The sequence below is a fragment of the Amia ocellicauda genome, chromosome 9 (assembly GCF_036373705.1).
Source record: "Amia ocellicauda isolate fAmiCal2 chromosome 9, fAmiCal2.hap1, whole genome shotgun sequence".
NCBI classification, from domain to species: Eukaryota; Metazoa; Chordata; class Actinopteri; order Amiiformes; family Amiidae; genus Amia; species Amia ocellicauda.
This window is the reverse complement of record NC_089858.1, coordinates 20,013,362-20,031,217: the sequence shown is the minus strand read 5'-3', so window position 1 is coordinate 20,031,217 and position 17,856 is coordinate 20,013,362. Positions and strand designations below refer to the sequence as shown.

Here is a 17,856-nt window from a genome sequence, read left to right as displayed (position 1 = left end):
GAAAACCAAAAACTGTGTTTTGCATGGCAGGTGAAATGTTTTGTCTATTTGCTAGCAAGGGTGGAGGTCACTCAGGAGTTTAGGGCCAGCCATCTATGTTTTAATAATTTGCATATGCTGTTCATTTAAGAAGTAACATGTTTAAATATGATATGTGATGCGGCTTATACCTGCATTAACAATTATTTTCTATATTGTTTCTAAACCTTAGAAGCAACTCCTATCAAATGATATATCAAGGGTTCATAAAGTCTGCAAGGGAATACCTTTTTCCAAGTGGAAAAGCACTGAGACTAAAGGTCAGGATATTTATAAAAATGAAGCAGACACTTTGCTTTAGTTAGAGCTATTATGAAACAAGTGTTTCAGGGATGCAGTATACCTTTAACACTTTTAGGCTTTGATATGAGTCATTGTAACTGAAGTCTTATAAGGTCAATTGGAAAGTTCAAAATGGCCGTCGGTGAAAAGCTGCGGATCTGTTCCGTGTTTGTGTTGTCATTTTAAATTAGACAGGACTCTTTTGACAAGAGCTGTCAAAATATATCCATATCCGTTTCATTCAGAAGCTGTGAAGCAGGTTATTGCTTTTACTACCTTGCAGTAAATTCCTTAAGAAGCAAACATGGAGGATATCATGGTCACAAACATGAAGGCACACAAGAGGGTGAATGGGATGGCCTTCTATTAGATGTTACTGTCATAGGATCTGTGAAATCAAAGGGACTTTCATTCACAAGTTCGAATGCACTACTTAAATGTAAAACACTTTTCATCCAGGGTCAATCCACTTTGCCACATACTGTATGGTCCCTTCAGCACACCAGCAAACAGTTTTCTATTGTTATTGCACCCCAGGGACTTGGTTTCAGCCTTTGGCCCTTTGACACCTGAGGAGTACCACTTGTTGAAGTTGAAGAACACTATTCTTTCATCATGTATCACTGTTTTTATAGACACCATTTCTTTAGTTTGACACATCTTTTTATAGTGAAGACAGCATTCCAGACTCAAGTTAAGCAGTGGTATTATTTTATTTTGTTTCATTTTAGTGAATCCCTCTGTGTGCTGCCAGATTTGGAGTAACTCTGATTTATTATGCAAGCACTATGTCATTTAAAAATATCCTTATAACCTTATATTTAGATGGAAATCTTACATGAAGAGGGAGAGCACACACTGCGGGAGCAGGAATTACAGTTTCTCAGGAGCCAAGGGGAGCACCCCCTTCAAAATGGTTTGCTCTACAATTAATGTCCCGCACCTGTGATGCTCGATAAAAGCTGCAGAGCTGTGCACAGGTGTGGAACATTAATTCTGGGGGTGTTCCTTAAGCTGCTCCCCCACCCAAGTAAAAAAACAAACAAAAAAAACAGACAAAAAAAAAAACATCAGTGCAGTTTGTTCAATGTGATCTGCGTGCAAAACTATGCAAATTAATATGCTGAATACTAATCAATCCTTTACTTTATGGCAATTCAAAGAGAGACGGAGGCTTTAAAAGGGAAATGAAAAGTGGGACAGAAAACTGGAACTCATTTTTTGAGTAATGCAAAACAACAATCTTAGGAACTCTGCAACATCTGGGTAAATAATATGTGAAATTAATGCTGTGAATTGGATGCTGTGAAACCTGCCTCTTTAAAGATGGGAGGCAGCAGAACAGGCCTTCAGAGTGTTCATCAATTTTTCATACTCCAGTGTATTTCTAAACACAAACAATCAGACAGCATGTGGGGTTAAATTCTACATCAGCAACTTTATTTTTTAGTTGTTTTTTTCCTTCTTCTTCTAATAATCCAAGTATTGAACTAACCAGATGGCTTTCCCTGGGTGTATTGACCCAGAGGAATAAAAAAGTAATAAATTACAGTGTTTGGATCCCGACTGCAGTAGTTAGGTTGATCTCAGTTTCAAATGACACCCAACAAACCGCAACCTGCATTATGACTTTTTAAGACCTCTTTGTGCACATCTGCAATATTAGAAATGCTAATATAATACTATACTGATTAATAATTAAACAATTATGGTCATGAATCAATAACTTCAGCACATTTTTTCATTAGTGAATTGCACTGAATAAACAAGGCATGTGAATTACCAAGTCTAATTTAAAGGGAAAATTATTCATATTTTTATCTGTAAAATGTGAGAATCATTAATAATGCTGTTTTAAAAAGTCACCCTTTAACAATTAGCACTCTAACACATTTGGTTATTTTATTTTTAATAAATTAATATCATTCTATAAACTTTGACTCCAACATTAATTAATAATCGTAAGATCAGCTGCTGATTTAGGAATGGTGTTGATTTTTTGTTGCTTTCAAAAAGGTTATTCCCCTTCCATGTACCAACATTTTGAAACCACATTGTATACTGTCTCAATCCTGATTGAGTTTTATTATCTGTGTATCCATCTATGTATCTATTTATCTGTCTATCCATCCATCTATTTATCTGTCTATCCATCACAATTACATGTACTTTTTAACCAAACACCAAGGATGGATAGTGACTCATTTGCAAATACTCCCCCTATTGATAGTAGTAATTCGGTCATTCCAACACCCCCCACAAAACTGTGCATATTAAAATTGAAGAATACTATGGTTTTAGGCCCTATTCTAATAAATCAGTAAATCAATTTAAAAAAGTGTGAACTACCGTACAAACAATATGAATTACTTTTAATATTCAAATTCGTAAGAATTATCACTTAAAATCTGGATTGGCTGAAATAGCTTTGGAAAAATACTGTGTGAAATTATGAAGGCAGAAGCCTAAATGTACTGCTTGTAATATACAGCTTAACAGCAATTAACTCCTTAATTTGAATATTAATTACGTATAGCTGAACAACAAGGTAATAATTTAGCAATAGCTTTGGCCTGGAGTATTATATTAAATGCAAAGTGAAGCTAAAGGCTACAGCAGTCAATATCAGGTGGTAAAGTCATACCCCGTCTTATACATTATTACTGCAATTGTGTATGTTAATTTTAGTGGGTTTATTAGTTAGAATTAAAAAAAATAAAAAAATAAAAAAACTCTCTGCATTTTTGTTATTCATTAGTAGGATGGTTATACCTGGAGTCACAGAGCCACTTACCCATCACAACGAGAAATTCTGAGTGGCTATTGTCTAATATATAATTATATTTTTATTATAACAAAGCTTCAGGCCCCTGCTCTGCACAAAGCAATTTCAAATAAAGAGTGCTACAAGGAAAAGTGTTGACATACAAAATTATAAAAATATACTAACAGCATTTGGTGTTAATAAGCTATAATCACTCACCTAATTTAATCTGGTTGCCATGGAAAACAAATACCACTTGAAGCCTGAGAGGGTATAACAAATAAAATAGATATGCCCACAAAAAAATGACAGACACCCTTCCCCTGGTGACATTTAGTCCTGTGCTATCTCTACCTAATTTGTGTCAGCCCGTTGCCGACAGCTGTCTGTGTAGTTAGTAGCATGTAGTTTGTAACAGCAGAAATTGTGAGAGAATTGGTCTAATTGCATGGAATGATTGATGCTAGTGGAAACCACATTAAAAACACAAAATGCACTTCCTGTTGGCACACTCTTGATTCTTGTAATGAATTAATTCTCCAAAGACAAGGCTTACTGGTTCAAGGGTTTAGTAATAGAGGGTGTGTTTCTTAAATATAAGCAGCTAGATGCAATTTCACAAAGTGTTCGGTTTATTCATCTGGAAGATGGGTTTCAGAGGGTACAAAGGGTGGATGTTTCTTTGGATCAAATGGGAAGAATGTTTTTGAGAACTGTCTTAATAGCAATATCTAATGAATGTAAATTTATGCATATCACACTACAGGTACAAGTATAATTTATGAAATAAATTGTGGAAATATCCAGAACATCTGTACCAGCTCAAACTAATGGTCTTACATTTTTACTTCATGCGCTTTAGAAATCCAGGAACGTCAGTGTGCTGCATTGGAATTTTTCAAATGAAATGTATGTGTGTGTGTGTGTGTATATATATATATATATATATATATATATATATACACACATAATAGATTGCTTTAATCACAAATTTAAAATATATAATTTAGCCAGATTTTTTAAGCTCTTGTCATTGTTCAATGCCTAGCAAAAATCCAAAAATCTCCTAAATAAAAATAGTACACCATTAGAATAATAGGGTCAGTTTTTAGATTTTCTTAAAGGAGAGCACAACTCCCAAATACGAAATAGTTCTGACTTTCGGTAACATGTTTTTTGCACTAATAACTCTGAATTAGGGCTTCAGCAGCAGCCATTAAGTGTGTGTGATAAATGAGATAGCAGTACAATATCTATGGGCTATTTCAATGGTTATAGAAACATCTGGATCAGAATAATTTGTTTGTGTACATTTTTTACTGGATGAACAGAGACCGGTATCTGTCAATGAGTTGGGTTGCATAACGGGATAGAAATGAACATATAGCAAGCAGCTGCATTAGAGATGTACTACTCAATTGGAATATTAAATAGTCCAGTGTTATAGTTTTGGTGCTTATTTTTCCAGACATGCTTAGTAGTATGTCCTTTGACTGTAACCTTGCTTTTGAAAGATATATGTTTTAAGAAAATATCCTTATCCATCCCCCACCATCCAACATCAACATACATTCCTCTCCTGGTGTGACATCTGGAGATTATCATGAACATATTTGATTTCAATAGATTTTGTAATGATTGTAAAGATTATATCCTCTATCTTCTGTATCCTCTACGGTTTTTAGATAAGAGAACATAAGCAAACAAGCTTTTAGACTCGTTTTGAAGCCATAGGGGATACTGTACCCCTTTCAATGATTGCGTCGAACTGCCCTCCACCTTTGCCAATCAATATGCAGGCTCATTCATAAACTGACAACTATCTGTCAAAAGGGTATTCTGGTTTTAATATACATGCTTGCATTCTAATGGGTTCCTGTAGTAACAATGCTGCTGACGATAATATGGTTTCCCATAATCTTCAAACTAAATTATGTTTTAGACACTTTGGGCTCAATACTTAGTGACTAGCGGAATAGGAATAAGAAGTAGTCACCACTCTTTCCTGTATTTAATGAGAAACGGTCAAAACTAGTGTAATCACAGTCACTTTGTTATGTGGTATGTAAATGATTTAAAACTAGATTTCATGCATGCTTTCATACTAATTTATTCTCCTTTTTATTTTGGTGTCGGAAACTCTGAAAATAATCTAGATTTACCCGGGTCTGCAATTAAGCTCATAAACAGAACTAAGAAAGGAAATCTATTCATTTTCTTTTTGATTAAAATTACAGCCACACTCCGGGAGCTTTGGGGTTTATATATTAAATAATGCATAATTTCATAATTATATAGAAAATATAGATTTTTTAAATAGGGTACTAGGCAAAATTGTAACTTTAATTAGATCACTGTGTAAAATATCTCTAGGGTATGATAAAACAATGTTAAATATCCCACAATGAATGTAAAAATACGTTTAAACAGATAATGAAACACAAATACGGGACTGATTGACTATATCTACTACTTGTTAAAACATCCTGTGCATTGATGAAATTCTTGCCATTTTATGACAAATTAGCCAAAAAAAGAGCACATTTAATTAGCAAATATAACAAATATTGTTATATTTATTTGTAAAAAAAAAAAAAAAAAAAAAAGTGCATACACGCATCAGCAATTGCCTACTGAGGAAATTAATCTAAAACAATTAAAAGTGTTTGTACACAAATGAGAGAAGGAGGTCAAGATTACTGGGTGATTCACAGCTTTTGTTTTATTAAGTATTTTCTCCTTTAACCATATTTCTGAAATTCCCCCATTCATTGTTAAAATCAGCTGCTAATGCCTCAAGGACCAAAGGGCATTACATTTTTTGCATCTGCTTTTTATAACAGTAACTATAATCTCTTATTTTTTTCTCTTTAATATGTTAAGTTTGTTCTTTATAAATCCAAAAGATTCGATTCAAGCTAAGTGAAATATTAATTGTGCCTCTTTAAAACATTATCTGAAGTGCATATTGAATCTTGCAAAGCCTTATGAAAACTGAGTGGAAAATGGCCTTTAATAATGTATAGACAGCAGTAACAAAAACTTGTATACTGTCTTCTGCATACATTTGCACATCCTTGTTTAAATGTTAATTTATATAATGTGAGGATGAGATACATAATCATTTTCCTTGCTAAGTTATAGAATGTCCCACCCATTTTCTTATCAAAACAGGGACATCTAAAGAAAGATTTACAAAAATCAATCTACAAAGAATCATGTATTATCTTAATGAATGACTGAAAAGCTATTGAGAACATAACTAATATAAAAGCAAAGGATGAGCTAAGAGCAAAGATTATGCAGAGCCATTAAAGAGCACTTGCCAGAAAAAGCATTTTACAACTGGAACAAAAAATAAAGAATTAAAAGTATTCTAAAACACATGACATTGCCAAGCTAACAATGCCTCCAGTCTTTTAAAAATTACAGAGACTAATTTAAAATGAAACACAAATAGTTACGTGTTTGTATCAAACCTCAATTATAATTCTCAGTGTAGATTGCAATATCCCTTTGCTATATATAGTGTATGTAAATGTTAGCTGCTGTAGTCAAATACATCAATGTAAGTTGACAGCTGAATTATAACCATAGAAAAATGCATCAGTCTTTTGTTTTAAACTAAGAATGGAGCATTTTTAAAACTCACAATAGCTTTAATCAAATTCTCAAGGTTGTACAGTTTTGCATTGTATTAGTTTAATAGTTTCTGGTCTGCTGTTGACGTTAATGACACATTCCTATGTAAATATAATGTGCTTCTGAAAAGCCATCAAAACATTTTAAGGTCCAATGAATGCAGTTTCATTTATATTTTTAATAAAGTGATCTCTTTTTATTTAGCAATCTTTGCTGCACTTACTAAAATAATAAAGCTCGGGGTTTGATTAATGAAAAGTTTAAGGTAGTGATGCAAAGCATTTTTACAAATAGCATCTTGAGCGGGGAGAAGCAAGATGGAAAAATGCTGTAGCTCTCTGCTTGTCTTTAACGCAGAATATGCTTTTCGTACTTGTCTACAATGTATGGCTTTAGGGAGCCTTTGGCAATGATTTATAATTTTGTGTTTAGAGATAATGAAATACCTAATTTTCTAGTTTTGATATACTGATGATATAAGTTAAGGTAATATATTGAATACATTCAAATTTCCAGTATTTCCTTTTCATAGCATACAGATGTTTAAAATTGAGGGTGCTGGGAGGTGCTCTCTGTTGGCTTGGTGGCATTTTTTAGCCTTAAGGATGCACGATGTCTGAAGATTTTTATTAATCTCCTTACCTCTCTTAAAAATATCAGAATTCCTCAGAACTTCCTCTCCATCTTCATCTTGTGTATATTGAGAAATAGTAGTGTGTTTGCATGGATTGTTGTATATGGAGGCAGAGGTCATACGAAGGTTTGAACATTTTAGAATCGCTTTTGGTCTCCTAACACAAAGCATCACTGTCAAAATGGCACCAAAGAAAGCAAAACAAAAAATCACAATAAAACACACATTAATTAAAGGAACTGTGTCTTTATCAAGTTAAAACCACAGCTACCGGAAAACGTAAAGTCCAAATGCTTGAATGTGAAAATATCTCACGTTCTGATTCATGATCTTTACTTGGCATTCTGTTCAGTGCAATTATGCTAAACTCAGCTTCAGCTCCGCACCTTTTTTCTGTTTCAAAATAAATACATACATAAATATATACAACACATAGTGGCTGGATTCCAAATTCAAAACAAGATTGTGTTCCACCTCAAAGAAAATAATCCAGGAGATCCCTTGAGCTTCACTTATGGCCTTGTTAAGTACAGTCTATCATCCACTATTTCATATATTATTAATAACATAGAGGTAAGGTCTGTGCAGTTATTCATATAACCTTCCTACGTAACTCTTCTTAATATAATCTATTAGTAACCATGCTGACATATATTAGATAAAAATAAATTAATGGATAGCAATCACAGGGCTCAGTAAAGTTATGTCTACTAAAGAAATATGTGCAGGATTGAAATGTGGTACATACCTAACAGCTTTTAAGAAGGCATAGTCTGTAGTGTTGAGATTCTTAATATGTGGGAAAAAATTCTAATAATAGGTCAGCGATGTGTCTCCTTATAGAACCCTAACAATTGCACAATTGTTTGACAGGACAATGGTGTCCAATTCACAAAGATTTTCAGTCTCACCTATGCAAAGTCTGAAAAAATACAGTTATACCTACAAAAAATGAGCATAAACAAAATAATGAAATTATTTGTGAATTTGTTTTTATGTATGGTATGTTTTTATGTATTTTTCATTATTTTGATTAGCCTTGGTCTTGGCCAGCTCAGCATGGACACTCAAGTCATTAGCCTAATTGTTAAATGTTAGTAAGTTGATACCCAGGCGTGATGTTTTTATGAAATGTGTACTTATGTTTGTTTTCTGTTTTGTTTTCTGGAAACAAGACTACAACGGGAAGCACATTTTTGTCCACAAAGAAAGAAAACACACACGCATATGAAGAAATGCTACATAGCTTTAATATGTTTCAAGAGCCATAACATACACAACTGAACACATTTCAAATGAAAGCACAGCTTTTAGAATACATGCAAGATGGTGTTTGTTAGATTTTAATGTGTTTTTTTCATCTTAAGGGAGAAAGAAGTCAAGAAGAGAAAAAGAACTTGTGATGAATTAGCCAACACGAATATCTGTGTTCAGAAGAGCTGTACAAAGAGGCCAATGTGATAAACAAATTCATCAGGAAATCAAGAATGTTCTTCAAAAATCTGACCCTATTTTTCTTTCTCCTCCTACACAAGCCAGTAGATGTACTGAGCATACTAACAACAGCAGTGGTCTGGCTTGCATTGTAAAATAACAGAGAATTTTATCTCATAGATTAAAAATGGTAAATTGAAACTCAAGATACCCACAGAGATTAGCATATCATTGTTAGCGTAAAAGAGCCCCATACTCCAAAAAACAGAACCACTTAGAACAGAATGCAATTCTATACACTTTTGGAGTGGAAATAGCAGAGAATAATACTAATTTAAATAAATTTCAAGCCTTCTACCAGGAGGTATTTTATGTATATGGACAAGGACATGCAGAGTTTTTTTTCTTCACCTTTCCAGTCGCCTAAGTGTTACTCTTTGCAGATGTGCAAGAATAAAATCTGAAATTCTTCTGTTTCAATTTATAATGCTAAGTAAAAAAATAAACAGTGAAGACTCAATTTACACTGGTTTTCAAGCGGAACACATAATCCTTCCTACTTTGTGTTGTGCTTGGAAACCTGGATTTACAGAAGACAGTCTCTGGCCCAACGTTGTAGATAGGTGGGCTGTACGCCGCCCCTTTGCATCTTTGCATTGTTTCCCCAAAGGAGAGCCAATGGAAGAGTGATTTTCCTAATGCCAAATGGCAGAAAAGGTTTAAAGGCTAAATATATAATAACAGTATTCGTTTTGCCTTACTAAGTAACTCCTAACAATTGCACATCCAGAACAGAACTTAATTGCACAATCGATATGTCGTGTTCAAAACGAGCATCACAATTTGGCACTTCATCCGTTTCCTTTCTTTAGGCTTTAGTTACTTACTTTTTTTGTCTAGCTTGTTCATTATACTTCCTTACCTTGACCTGGCACATTTCACCTTTCTGAATATACGTTGCACAGTGTTGCGTTCATGAATTTTGTTTCAAAGTGGTTTATTTATTTTTTTCCACCAAGAAGAGTGGGGGAAATCAGTCATTAAAATTAACAGGTCTGTTTACCTCTAGCTGCTCATCAGAGTTATTAATTGCTCATGAGCAGTCTTACTTCAGATTTAAATAAAACTCTTGAGGAAGCCATTAAAGTGAAAATCGTACAGGAGGCAAGCCTAACCTAGGTCTTCTCTTTCTAAAGCTTAAAGAATTCCCCATGGAAACTACTTTACCCACTGGAAAGCTCTTAACTACCAGCACTTCAGAGGCAATAACTACTTGCTGTGAGATGTGGCTCTTGTGTCTGCCCATCCTGTGAATGGTGCTTCTAGGGGAGAATCAAATTTAATTCCCTCCGTCTCTCGTTTTCCTTTAGATTGTCATCTCGTCATGGTGTGTAAGGAAGCAGTTGCAATGAAAGTTCATTCTTACAGTTCTGTTTTCTAAAGTAGGGTATTTACATTGTGAAGAACATAGAAAAAAGAAAACGTGGGATTCGATGCCTTCCCTTTGTTTTTAATAGAAAATATCCTGTGTTTTTGATTGATTTTGCCAAAACACCTCTTTCTGGGTATTAGATATTCCATCTACTCTAACTCGGAGTGGAACTTTTATTTTTGTGAGCTACAGTATGTGAGGCATTGCTTGTACATAGTCCTTATCTGACAAGCCAGTACATTAAGCTTGGATTAACATCTATATCTTGGTATTAGACTTATATATGGGACAATGACTAGAAAAGGGGCGGGATGGGAGATATGGAATAGCTGCTGGATTGTCCATTTACAAATAGTCTGTGGTATTATGTTTTTTGTTTTTGTTTTTTGCTTTTTGGCCGCACAGATAAAGTACATCATTAAGACGTGACGATTCGAATGAAGTTTCTGGTGGTCTGTCATATGGACAAAACTTCAAACCTCTGCAACATCAGACTTGAAGAGAGGACTAAATGGCCTCTTTGAAGTCTTTCTTTGAAATAAGCAAGGCAATCCCTTGGCCCAAGGATCATATTCTATTTATGTTCCCCTTGCCAGTGATAGAGTCAACGCTGGCCAAATTTACAAAAGAAGATCCACACAGGAAAATCCGGCTAATCCCTGATTGAAAGTTCATGCGTTGGCTTCGTTGTATAAGCTCTGGCAGATTTTCCCAGAAAACTGGATCTTTTGGTGAAAGAAGCCACCCTTCAAGGCAAACACAGTCAATGTCAGTGGCAGATTGCATGTCTGCTTTCAAGTGCTCATTTTCAAAAGCTGGAGTTTTCTATTTAAAAAAAAAAGGGTTAAGTCTTTCTTGGGAGTGGGAGGCTCAGGTCCATCTAAGACCCATGTGAATGTCACCTAAGTTTGTTGTTTGATGAATCAACTGGCCTTCATTTACCTTTAAGTGTTGTCTTGTGTTGTTCTTAAACATCATTTGCTTTGCATTGTTTCAGTTTATTCCAGACAAACACAAATGGAGGGACCCAGAGAGATGGGAGATCTTTTCTAGATTGCAGATTCTAGATTTAACTTTTGGTGAGTTAAAAACTTTTTAATACACAATTTTCTGTATGGCACGGACTTATCTTTACCATTTTAAGATACCTTTGACCTCAAAGGCTGCCTTCCAGTATACTTGGAACAAGGATACAGATCATCGCTTTTAAAACAGCACTTCCTTGCAACTGGGTCGTAAAGGTGCACTGTTAACCGAAGAAAACAAGTGCAAGTTTTAATTAAACTAAAGAAGTTTCAATGTATATATAATCAAGCCAAATAATTTTTTTATGATTTTATACTTGTCTTCATAACTATTCTTTGTTTTCAACCACTTAATATTATCCTATCATGTACATTAAGTTGAAGTTTGTTTTTTAAATGCTAAGTGTTGATGTACTGTTTCTCTCTATATGGGTGAGGAGTTGATGGCAAAACATTAAGATATTAGTATCCTCTTCTGTCTGGAATGCAAGTGACCTCGTAATTAGATTTTATAACTATGCATGACACTGTGTTCAGGAATGTAGGTGCTGTGAGAAGCACTTTGAAATGCTTCATTGTACTTAAGCTATCCACTACGCGAATGCTATTGTTAATTGTGGTCCTTCTTTTATCAATTAGACAATAAACTTGACCTCTGCTAGGAGAACACCTGATATTGACATTCCAGCTTTTATTCTCAAAAGAGTAGAAGCAGCCTAATGCAAAGCAGAGAACAATTAGTCTTCCCTCCCCTCATCTGTGAAAAGGAAGGAGGACATAGTATATATTTGTATGCACCTGAAGTTTGTAGTAAATTGGTAACATTTTTGACTAGCTTCTTCACCATTCTTTTTATTCAAACTTTGTAAATGAAAAAGACAACATTTCATGATGTTATGCTAGTGATTATAAACAGGGTTTAGGGTTATCTGTTTGTGTTTCATTTCCTTTTACCTGTAGAAGAAAAGAAAGTTTAAGACATTTAACATGTAAAGGTTTTCTCACAAGTACAAACAAATTGTGCTTAGGTGTGATGTCAGCGTCGCCAGCTTGAGCTGATTAAATTTAAAAACTTAAAGTTCTGCAGAAATTCATTCTATTCTTAGAGGTCTGAAACAACTTCACTGACAACTGACTTTCACAAACTCTTAAAGCATGAAAGAAATGTGTTGTTTAGCCTTCTCCAGTTTTAGATGTCCAAAGTATTTTTTATGATGTCTTATCAGCCCTATACCTAAGGCATTGTCAGTAGTTCACAAAGATTACCTTTACATAAATTACCCTTGTAAAATGGGTCCAGTTTTGAAGCAATTTCTACAAAAAGTGTCTTCATCATTGCATAGCAAGGTAGAAAGGAGTTACACTCACCTTCAACTTTGCCTTGTGTATGCTGGAAATGCCGATTTACCCAATTCTAATTATAGTGAGGGATTATAGTGTTTTTAAATATGATTATATTATTTAATACACTTTAAAAGTTGTATGTTCCCATACAGGATACGATTTCTATTACATAATAAAGCTTAGAAAGGATTTATCATCACCATTCTTTAAGCACAACCCCATTCTCATTTATGTAAATACCAACATACTGTACATTTAACTCAATTAATAGGAATTACTTTGTATTTTTTTCATGTTTTACTCATATCATATAGTTGTTATAATATATAATTTCCTTCTGGGAGTTATATATCCTTTTAAAGTGACTTTGATATCGTTTATTCTTTTACCAGTGGTATTATTTGTATGTGGTCTGATGGAATCAAAGGAAAATGCATCAACATCTGCAACAAATTGAGTATAAGTGATAAGACATAATAGTGTCTTTTGGCTAACCAAGAGCAGTGGAGCGCGATCTGCTGGAAGATGTGAATGTTAAGATGTATGTAAGAGTAATAATATCTATCTATCTATCTACATATAAAACGATCAAAATAAATGTAAGTTTTGGCAAATCTGTTTGAAAGTCTAGGAAGGGTAAAAAAACATATTGCATTCATATGGAGAACAATAGTAGAATGCAGTAGACATGGTCTATCTAATAAGGTATTTTGCAGGTGTTCGAGATGGGACCCTTCTGCAGTGTGTCTTGGATCGAACCCGACAAAGCCTCCTCTCTGGGTGCCAGATGGACACTTGCATTCCCCATACTCTCGCACAGCTAAGACCTAGGCTTTTTTCACAAAAGAAAAGCGCTTTGGCTGAAAGAAAACCACAGCTGAATTTTATGGTACCGCTTCTTTTGCCAAGCTGATTTTAGCAATTCAAAGGACGAGTGCATGGAAATACTGTTTCAGCAGCGTGGTAGATATGCTTTTGATGCAAGTTTGAATTGGCATGTATTTGTCCCTCTAATATTTCTCCAGTCAGTAGGGACTCTTGATAAAATCCAGAAACACACAGAAATGATCAAACTGAGCTCCAAGTGATATTGGACCAGAATTGCACATGTTTAATATGCATGAATCAGTTATCAATAAAATCAGTGGTATCAGTTATCTAAATTGTATGTTCATATGTGTGTATTTGCAGCACATTCAAGATGTTGGGGCCTCCTGGAAATGGTTCCTGGAATCAATATAAACTATTCATTTATGTTGACATTTTTAATTATCTCTGAGGAAAATGCAACAAGGGATATGTTTTGCTAGATGTTTACTCCTAACTTTGTAAAGCAAAGTATCCCCCCCTTGATCACTATCACACCAGCACACACTCTAGCCACTCTGTCACATGGGCTAGTATCACCATCTATTTTTCCCATTCTGTCTGAATCATCTTCCAGAGCACATTTATGTTGGTTTCAATTCGAAATCATATTGCAAACATTAAACAAATTATATTAAAGCCTTTTGTAAACTTTGTCTTTTGATGATCAACACATCTGGGCTCATTGCAAAATATCCCTTGTGAGTATGAAATGATAATAAACAGGTGAGGCTATAGTTTAGACAGTTTCTGTGCATGTGTGTGGACAATTTGTGAACTGTAGAAGTCTGGTCTGTATCCTCATTCAGCTGACATTGTGGACATGTTGGGAAATGTTCATCTTTCCCTGCCATTGCCATTGAATATTATCACAAGGTCTCATTCGCAATCCTTGCCTTTTGTTATTTTGTTAATTTTCTTGATCAGAAATGTCAACATTTGAGGCATGTCACATCTTTAATCATTCCTAATTATTGTATACAGTCATCTCCACTGGCAGGAATATACCACCATCCAAAGACTGGGCTCGGATAATGGCACCATTCCCGTGGCACAACCCTAGCTACCTGGGGATAAGAGTAACAATGCAGAATGTATGTAAATGTTCCACTGAGTGCTTTTGCAACTTGTCATTGCTTGAGTTTTCAGTGTCCCTTTATTTAGCATAAATGTTCACATTCAATACACACAGAAATCATTTTAAGAAACATCTGTGTCGGATATGAAGGAACATTTTGTATGTATATTATTAGAAAGCTGTTTGTTATAAAAAGAAAAAAGAAAGTCAATATAATTGGTTGGTGTCACTAAAACACATGTACAGACTGAAGTTCTTAAACAAGTCCTGCTGATTTCAAGAAGATTGCCCTATATTGTGTTGGGCAGTATATATGGATGGCTTTTAGTTGCTGTATCTTCTCCATTATTAAATGAGTTGGATTTTATATTGTAAAAGACTAGGTAGACAGTTTGCTTTGAATATTCATATTCTGATGCCCCTTTTCAGTGAAACAATTAAGCAGAAAAGGAATTTTACATGCATTTCTATCCCAATTGCAGAGGCTGTTTTAAATCTTGGACTCCCATGATTCATGTATTTTATTTATTGTCATACACTGGAAGCAGTTAGGTAAGCCATCAAAATTCTGACTTTTTTTCTATGCGTGCCATAATTGTATATTTGTACACTGTTGTAAAAATATTGCATTTAGAGGAAAATGAATTTTGAGGCATATAAATGTTTCAGTTATACAGCATCACATCAGTCATAGAGCTGCCACATCCATCAAACCTAAATCATTTTACTTAGCTCTGCAGAGTCCTGATATCTTATGGGCATGTTTATACTACTTGAAGTTCAGGCATTATTATGAGTTTAGGAAGTGTACACAGTTTTTTTTCCCCCCTACTGATTCATTTTATGTCTTTGTGGACGTGCATTTTCTGGGCTCTTAGTTTGGAAAATATTGGTTTCGTTTCTATCAGGTAAATATAAATTGATATATAATAAAGTAAGGGAAAACTGAAGAGGCAAACGGTGGCATATTGGCCATTGAACAACCTGCTGCTACCCTTATTGCAGAACTCTTTAATGCCATTAGCAGCTTAATGAAGATAAGTAAAAGGAAAAATAATATGAGACTTGAACTTACTTAAGTACTGGGCTAACCCAGTTTGAATGTGTGGTCTCATATAGTAAAGGCTCCTAAAGTAAAGGCTGAGGTACAGTCCTAATCTCAGAATATCCCTTTTGTAAGGACTTATCAAGCAACTTAAAAATATACTTTTCTTTTTAATATTTAATTTTTTTTTTGGTTTCTTATAAATGAAGGCTGTCAACAAATGACTTTATTTATTTGGTTGTACCTTGGTATGTGCCTTTTATTACCCTGTTATTTTACTTTTAAAGTGTTTTCCATAATAGTGATAAATAGTGCTGATGAAATATTCTCTCACTCTGGCACAGTATTAGAAATATCCCATCTGCTTGTCACAGAAAGTTATGTCACAACTTTAAACTGATTTCACATTCGGCCTCGTAGGAATGATATGAAAACCTCAGATAAACATAATGAAAATCTTAAGTGTTGGGGGCAGCTATCCTACCCTACTGTTGGAGACCTTGTTATTTTGCTGAGACAATATCCAACTTGACTTAAGTTTCTACGCATAATATTTCATTATGTGTGATGACTAATGTGCATTGGGTGGTTTAAAAAGCAAAAACAGAAGGCAGTGGGATAAAAAAAAAGTAGAAACTCTCTCCTATAGTGGTGAAAGAGTTACTCATAGCTTTGGGTTAGAAAGCAAATTACTTGTGTATGTTGTTTTCTAATTGTTTATAAAATGAAACTAATGAGATTTCGAGCACACTGTTACCTGATATTAGGCTGTTTTGATGAGTGAGGCAAATTGCTGTAGTTAACAAATGTAAAACCATCAGTTTTATTGATACAGGTTTGTGTATGTGTGAAATTAATCAAAGCGTGGGCGATGATGAACAGTTTCTGTAGAATTCTGTCAAAGGTTAAGAGCTAGTTATTTTTAAGAATGACATGAATCTACCAGAGACAGTGATTGCCTAAATGACCATTGTAATTACCAATTACTTCTTGAAGCAGAGAATATATTCACGGCATGTAGCCCACTAAATACAGACAGGCATTAGCCCATTTACGTACTAATGCACATAATTTAGATCCTGAAAAGGGCAGATGGGAACACAATGAAAGATATAATAGATACTATCTAATATCATTCCAAAGAATATTGGATTCATTGAAGATGAATATTACTTTATGTCAGATTGTTTTTTTATAAAACAGTCAAAATACATTTCATCTCCCTTTTTCTTTTTTGTTGCTTTAATAATGGGCATTAGTAAAACCCTGCTGAAAACAGAGACACAAAACAGTTTTGTGCACGTCACTTCCAGCCCCATCCCAACATGAAGGGTCTTGGAGAAAAGCACCTGTGTGGAATTCCTCAACAATTAAGTCAGTTAGTACACAGTCAGAAACATCAGACCTCTTTTGCTGCTTTCGGTGGCGTACTGAGCGGCGCAGATTTGTGAATCACAAGAAATTTATGGCGCACAGATCAAGAATATGTTTTCCGAACTAAAAAGGAAACGGGAACAGAAAAACTTGATGACAAGCTTGACTTCCGAAAGCGTATTTTGTAAATTAGGCATAAACTGCAAAGCACTGCAGCTTCAGTGAATAACTTGTAGGATCTTATAAATAAATTAAAATGACAAAAAGGAAAATCTCAAACACAAAACGCAGTCACGATAAGGGGTGTTGAGATTTCAGATAATGAGACCCCCCCCACCCTTCTCTTCTCTTTGAGAGGGTTGCCTAGACTGTTGGCTTGGTGTGTTATTATCTGGAAGAATAATAAGGACACATATTTGTATCTCTGAATCAGATTAATAATTTGAGAGCAGGATGAAAAGTTGGTTTGGTGTGAAAAGTTGAAATGTTACATCATTCTTCAGCAAAAGGCATGCTGAAACTATTTGTCCTTCCATTAAAAAGATGACATGCAGTGGATGCAAAGGCCTATGGAAACCATCGTCAGAAGAGCTGTTTAATGTGATGATAATGTCACACTCATAACACACATGGCATTTGGGAATAATGGCAATTTAAACATAGTCTGATTCATTTCAACAATGCATTGATTTAAATTTCGGCACACATTTTATTTGTATTGGGAACCCTTGGGGGTGGGAACAAAGTTTTAAGGCTGAAATAGCAGCAGCAACCAAGATCTATATAAATATCACAATGGCCTCAAATCTATTTGTAAGAAATGTCAAATCGCTAGCTACAGTTTCTCAAGTGGATAACACAGTCACGATGTACAGGTCATGTGCAAAATGAACACA

General features: G+C 34.6%; 1 long non-coding RNA gene across 1 annotated transcript in view; it reads left to right on the top strand.

Moving 5' to 3' along the window:
- LOC136758255 (uncharacterized) overlaps nt 1–14,102 on the top strand; it is a 37,377-nt gene extending 23,275 nt beyond the window's left edge. The window contains exons 3-4 of the long non-coding RNA XR_010819935.1: nt 11,225–11,306; nt 13,313–14,102. This is a non-coding gene — a long non-coding RNA (uncharacterized LOC136758255). The remainder of the gene's footprint in view (nt 1–11,224; nt 11,307–13,312) is intronic.
- Nucleotides 14,103–17,856: the final 3,754 nt, after the last annotated feature.